We start from the raw sequence: 6,944 nt of genomic DNA, 5'->3' as shown, positions 1-6,944 counted from the left end.
ACGATTTGCCTTGAAAGTTCTTTCAATTCTCTCACGCTCTCTAACTATCGATGAGAATAGAATAGAATGACATCAATGTCGTGCGATCTAGGGACCATGACCCTTTATTTATATTTAGGGATTCTATTTAAACTCATCAATCAAATAGAAAAGTCCACTAGTATCTACACATTAAAGACCACATCCTATTAGATACATTAAATCCCAAATAAACCAAAACTTTATTTAGATAACTTTTATGGGCTAACTTAATTTGACAGTCCACAATATATAATTATTTACATATAAGCTCGACGTTGGATTTATGATCCAACAAGAACATCAAAGGATCAAGTAAAGTTCCAGCTTGACTCATTCGTGCACGGTGCATGAAAAAATGAATAATACATAATATAAAGACGATAAATCAATATATTTGAATGGTGTATAACACTAATATTTCGTAGATCTTAAGTTAGTAGTCGTTGTACAAAAAAAAAATGAGTAATAAATCATTGTGCAACGCCGGAGAAGACCAACCTGGATTAATTGACTTTTCTATTTGCTTCAAGAACAAGAAGAGATGTCAAAATCGAAATCAACGTATAAATGAGAGATTAGGAGAGGAAAGAACAGAAAATATCATTGCAATTATATATATATATAATTAAAACACATGTAGTGGAATCGCATATTGATGAGATATATATATATATATAGCCGATTCGATGTATACATCCTTCAAATGTTTTGGTCAATATTATTGTTTACAAATATAATAATCACTGCCAGCTGTAATATGACATCATCTATAAAACTAATTTTTCGTAGATCTTGTTTCGTTTTGTTTAAAAGACAAAGACAACTATTTTTGCTACAATATGACATAGATGATATAAAAATATTTTGGTAAAAGTTGGCATTTTTATGTAATAAAAATATATATAGTGGATTAAGTTAGCACATGATAAAAAAAAACTGTTGAAAACATATTATTTTATTATTGTTGAATATTGAATGTTGAATATTAAGTTGTAAAATGTTGAAAATTAGTGTGTGATGATGTAGATGATGATATATTAATTTTTGAACTAATCTCAAATGTGGTTCTATAAATAGGTCTTCATTTGTGATAAATAACACAATTGAGTTGAGAGAAAAATATTATAAAGTGTTGTGTTTGATATATTTTGAGTTTTGGAGTTTTTACTTTTTTACCATAAATTTTTATTTTTTCACAACACGTTATCAGCACGATCGCTCGAAGCTTTTCTATAATTTCCGACGCTCCAAAACACAAAGAGAAGAAAAAAATATTCAAAAAGTAAGTATATTTATTTTATTCTTTATATATTTTTTATGTATATATATTAATATATAATCTCATGTTATTATATAAAAAGATGTCTATGACACCGACCTTATAATAACGTGATATTATATATATTTATTACGTATATATACTAACTATATTAATATATAATTTCATGTTATTATATAAAAGGTTGTCTATGACACCGAGCTTATAATAATGTGATATGATATATATTTATTATGTATATATACTAACTGTATTAATATATAATTTCATGTTATTATATAAAAGGTTGTCTATGACACTGACCTTATAATAACGTGATATGATATATATTTATTATGTATATATACTAACTGTATTAATATATAATTTCATGTTATTATATAAAAAGATGTCTATGACACCGAACTTATAATAATGTGATATGATATACATAATTATTTAATTATGATTATCATTATATGCATCACATGATTATCACGAATTTTTATTCAACACATACTCGATTTTTTTTCTTACCTCCAACGGTCACAAACGGTAACAAAACGGCTATTTTTTAGTATGGATGGAATCGGGTCGGGACCCGTCCCGTAACCCCCTTACCCGATTCCCGTCCCGATAGGAATTGAGATATTATTTTTTTTCTCGATTCCGCACCCGAGAAGTATCGGGACCCGAATGTTCGGGATTCCGAACATTCGGGATCTCGTCGGGTCGGGAGAGGGTAATCTCGAATAATATATAAAAAAAATTATATGAAAATATTTTTTTAAAAAAAATTATGAAAAAAATCAAAAAAAATTTTAATACATTACAAATAAATTAAAATTTCTTTATATATAACCATTAAAAAACTAAAACTTTTTTTTAGTACATTACAAATAAACTAAAACAACTACTTAATTAATAAAAAATATATAATTATTCATAATAATAAAAAAACAAAATAAAAATTTATAACTCAATGTTAATATTAAAAAAGATAAATATAAAAAAATTATATGGTATATAATAATAAAAATATTAATATTAAAACATAAAATTTTTAAAAAAAATTATTTTTTTAATTAAAAAATATTATTAAAAAAATATTATTTTTATATTCGGGTCGGGTCGGGAATCCCGTCAGGAAGAGTAGCCTATCCCGATCCCGATCCCAAAATTAATCGGGTCGGGAAAAATCCCGACCACTCGGATCGGAAAAATTTCGGGACGGAATCGGGTTGGGAATCGGGACGGGTCGGGATTTATATAAAATTTGCCACCCCTAGTTTTTATCCTATAAATATGTTCACTCAAACTCATTTTCAATCACACCAAAATTCACTCTTTCTCTCAAAATATTTTCTCCTCGGTTTTTTTCAAAGATGAAGATGATGACATTTCTAAGGCTATTTTTCATAACGATTATGATTATCATGCTCACGAGTCTTGTACTCACCGGCGATTATCCACCGCACACTTTTAATGTATTTTTAAACATACTTGTACTCATCGTTTATCCATTATTTTGTATTGTCATATTAATGAAAATTAACTTATAAAATGAATTGTTATTTTTTTAGTACCACCATGTCAAATTTGGCAAATCTTAAATTCGTTACTCTCGATATCACTAGAAAAGAACAAATAATTGTTAATGAGAAATCATAAATCCCGACCCAATGTATCTACGACATTTCCAGAAGCAAATGTCGTAAGTAAAAATGAAAATCAAAATCAAAGGCATAAACTAGATTTGGTTGAGGTCGAGGATGTGGTCATGAACGTGGACGTAGAAATGATCGCGGTCGTGGTCACGGGATGAAATATGAAAATAATCGAGATAGTTACTTCAATACCTAATCTAAAAAGAACGTCACGAACCACCCAAAAAGACAGCATGAAAATATGAGTGAAAATAAAAATCACTCAAAAAGATATGAGAGTGCTTGTTATAAATGTGGCACTCCAAGACATTGGTCACGTACCCCTGAGCACTTATGTAAGCTCTTTAAAGTATCGATAAAGAGAAAAGAAAAAGAGACCAATTTTGTTGAAAACAGTAATCATTTAAGTGGTTCAACTTATTTCAATGCTGCCGATTTTTTCAAATGATTTCGAGAACACTGATTAATATATTGGTGGGACAGAAATGTAACATGCTATATTTTTCATGCATTCTTATGAAACATGCTATATTTTGCATATATATATATTATCCTTGATTTTATTTATTGCATTTTTTTTAAATATGGAAAATGCTATGAGCAAAGATAAACCCATGGAAGTTTGCATACTCGATAGTGGTACAACGCACACCATTCTTCAACATAAAAGATATTTCTTGGAATTAAAATCAACAGAAATAATGGTGAATACAATATCAGGTCATGTAGACTTGATTGAAGGTTGTAGAAAAATATATTTTTTGTTACCTAATGGTACAAAATTTTTGATAAATTATGTTTTATATTCACCAGTATCAAAAAGAAATTTGTTGAGTTTTATTGACATATATTCTCATGGGTATGATACTGAGACGATAAGTGATGGAAATCAGAAATATATGTGTCTTACCACATATAAATCAAGAAAGAAATATGTGGTTGAAAAATTATCAATGCTCCCTACTGGATTGCATTATACACATATAAGGCCAATCGAATCAAATATGGTGGTTAATAGTTCTTCAATTTTAACCAACTGACATGATCGATTGGGACATCTTGGTTCAATAATGATGCGAAAAATTATTGAAAATACACATGGTTATCCATTGAAATACCAGAAGATCTTTTAGAATAATAAGTTTCAATGTAAAGCATGTTCTCTTGAAAAACTTATTATAAGACCATCGCCAGCTAAAATCCAAACAGAATCACTCATATTTCTTGAATGTATTCAGGATGATATTTGTGGGCCAATTCATCCACCATGTGGATCATTTCGATATTTTATGGTATTGATCGATGCTTCTAGCAGATGGTCACATGTATGCTTATTGTCAACTCAAAATGTGACATTTGCAAAATTAATGGCTCAAATAATAAAATTACGAAATCAATTTTCCGATTATACAATCAAGAAAATAAAACTTGATAATGGTGGAGAATTTACTTCCCAAACTTTCAATGATTATGGTATGTCAATGGGAATTACTGTTGAACATCCTGTTGCTCATGTTCATACACAAAATGGATTAGCTGACTCATTGATTAAACGTCTACAACTGATTGCTAGACCAATGATTATGAGAGCAAAACTCCCTATTTCTATATGGGGACATGAAATTTTACCTGTTGAGGCATTAATTCGCATCAGACCAAGTGCATATCATAAATTCTCCCCATTGCAGCTTGCATTTGGTAAAAAACCAAATATTCTCATCTGAGAATTTTTGGATGTACAGTGTATGTGCCTATTGCACCACCTCAACGATAAAAAATGGATCCTCAAAGAAAAATCGGTATTTATATCGGTTATGATAGCCCATAAATCATTCGATATCTTGAGCCTCAGACATGCGATGTCTTTACAGCACGTTTTGCTGCTTGTCATTTTAATGAAGAAATCTTCACAATGTTAGGGGGAGAAAAGAAACACATCAAAAAGAAATCACATATGTACCATCATTGTTACATTTGGATCCAAGGACCAAACAATGTGAGAAAGATGTACAGCAAATTGTGCACTTGCAAAGAATTGCAAATCAAATTCCAGATGCATTTGCAGACACAAAAGGGGTAACAAAATCATATATACATTTGTAAATGCCCCTGCTCGAATTGAAATTCCAAAGAAACAAATTGAAGACACTCATGATGTCATAAAATTCTTGAAGCGTGGAAGGTCAGTCGGTTCCAAGGATAAAAATCTTCGGAAAAGAAAAGGCATAGAGAAACACGATGATCATAAAATAGAAAATGGTGTTCCAGAAAAAAAACCTGATGATGAAAATTTTCTGTCAGAACCACAAACTGACGAGAATCGTGAAATCTCTATCAATTATATTAATACTGGAAAAATATGGAACCGAAAAGATATAGAAGATATTGATGAGATATTTTCTTATAATGTGGCATGTGACATCATAAATGAAAAATGAGGATCATGAATCAAAATCTTTTGGTGAATGTAAAACTCGTCATGATTGGGCCAAATGGAAAGATGTCATCCAGGTTGAATTGGATTCGATAAATAAACGCAATGTTTTTGGACCTATAGTCCTCACACCTGAAGGTGTAAAACCTGTTGGATACAAATGAGTTTTTATTCGAAAGCGAAATGAGAAAAATGAAATAGTAAGATATAAAGCTAGGCTTGTTGCACAAGGTTTTTTTCAAAGGCCTGGAATTGATTATGAAGAAACGTATTCTCCTGTTATGGATGCAATTACGTTTCGATATTTGATTAGTTTGGCAGTGTCTGAAAATTTGGAAATGTGTCTTATGGATGTTGTTACAGCTTACTTATACGGATCACTTGATAGTGATATATACATGAAAATCCCTGAAGGATTTAAGATGCCTAAAGCACAAAGTTCCAAACCCAGAGAATTTTATTCTGTAAAATTGCAAAGATCATTATATGGGTTGAAGCAATCCGGCCGAATGTGGTATAATCGGCTAAGTGAGCACTTGATGAAAAAGGGATATGTAAATGATCCAATATGCCCTTGTGTTTTCATCAAGAAAACAACATCCGGATGTGTAATTATTGATGTATATGTTGATGATTTAAACATCATTGGAACGAATAAAGAAATTCAAGAAGTTATGACATACTTGAAGGAAGAATTCGAAATGAAGGATCTTGGAAAAACCAATTGTACTGTCTGGGTTTGCAAATCGAACAAAAAGAATGTGAAATTTTTGTTCATCAGGAAAATTATATAAAAAAGATCATTAAACATTTTAATATGGATAAATCAAATCCATTAAGTACTCCAATGGTTGTAAGATCATTAAACATAGAAAATGATCCATTCCGTCCATGTGAAGATGATGAAGTTATTCTTGGTCCAGAAGTACCATATCTAAGTGTCATTGATACCCTTATGCATCTTGCAAATTGCACTAAACCTGATATATCTTTTGCTGTAAATTTATTGGCAACATTTAGTTCATATCCAACAAAGAGGCACTGAAACGGAATTAAACATATATTCCGCTATCTACGAGGAACGACAGATTTGAGACTTTTGTACTCAAAAGAAACCAATCAAAGTATCATTGGTTATGCTGATACTGGATATTTATCTGATCCACATAAGGCACGTTCCCAAACCGGATATGTATTTACTCGTGGAGGCACCACAATTTCTTGGCGTTCACAGAAACAAACACTCGTAACAACTTCATCAAATCACGCTGAGATTATTGCGCTACATGAAGCAAACCATGAATATGTTTGTCTAAAATCAATGACACAACATATCCAAATTTCTTGTGGATTATCAGTAGACAAGAAGCCTGTGACACTGTATAAAGATAAATGCTGCATGTATTGCTCAAATGAAAGAAGGATACATCAAAAGTGACAGAACCAAACACATCCCCCCAAAGTTCTTTGCCTACACTCAAGAACTTGAGAAGAACAAAGATATTGATATCTGTTACATTCAATCAATTGAGAACTCATCAGATCTCTTCACAAAGGCACTTTC

The sequence above is a fragment of the Henckelia pumila genome, unplaced genomic scaffold, assembly GCF_033568475.1.
Source record: "Henckelia pumila isolate YLH828 unplaced genomic scaffold, ASM3356847v2 CTG_80:::fragment_3, whole genome shotgun sequence".
Lineage (NCBI taxonomy): Eukaryota > Viridiplantae > Streptophyta > Magnoliopsida > Lamiales > Gesneriaceae > Henckelia > Henckelia pumila.
The sequence above is the reverse complement of the archived record's forward strand: the minus strand, read 5'-3'. Positions refer to the sequence as shown.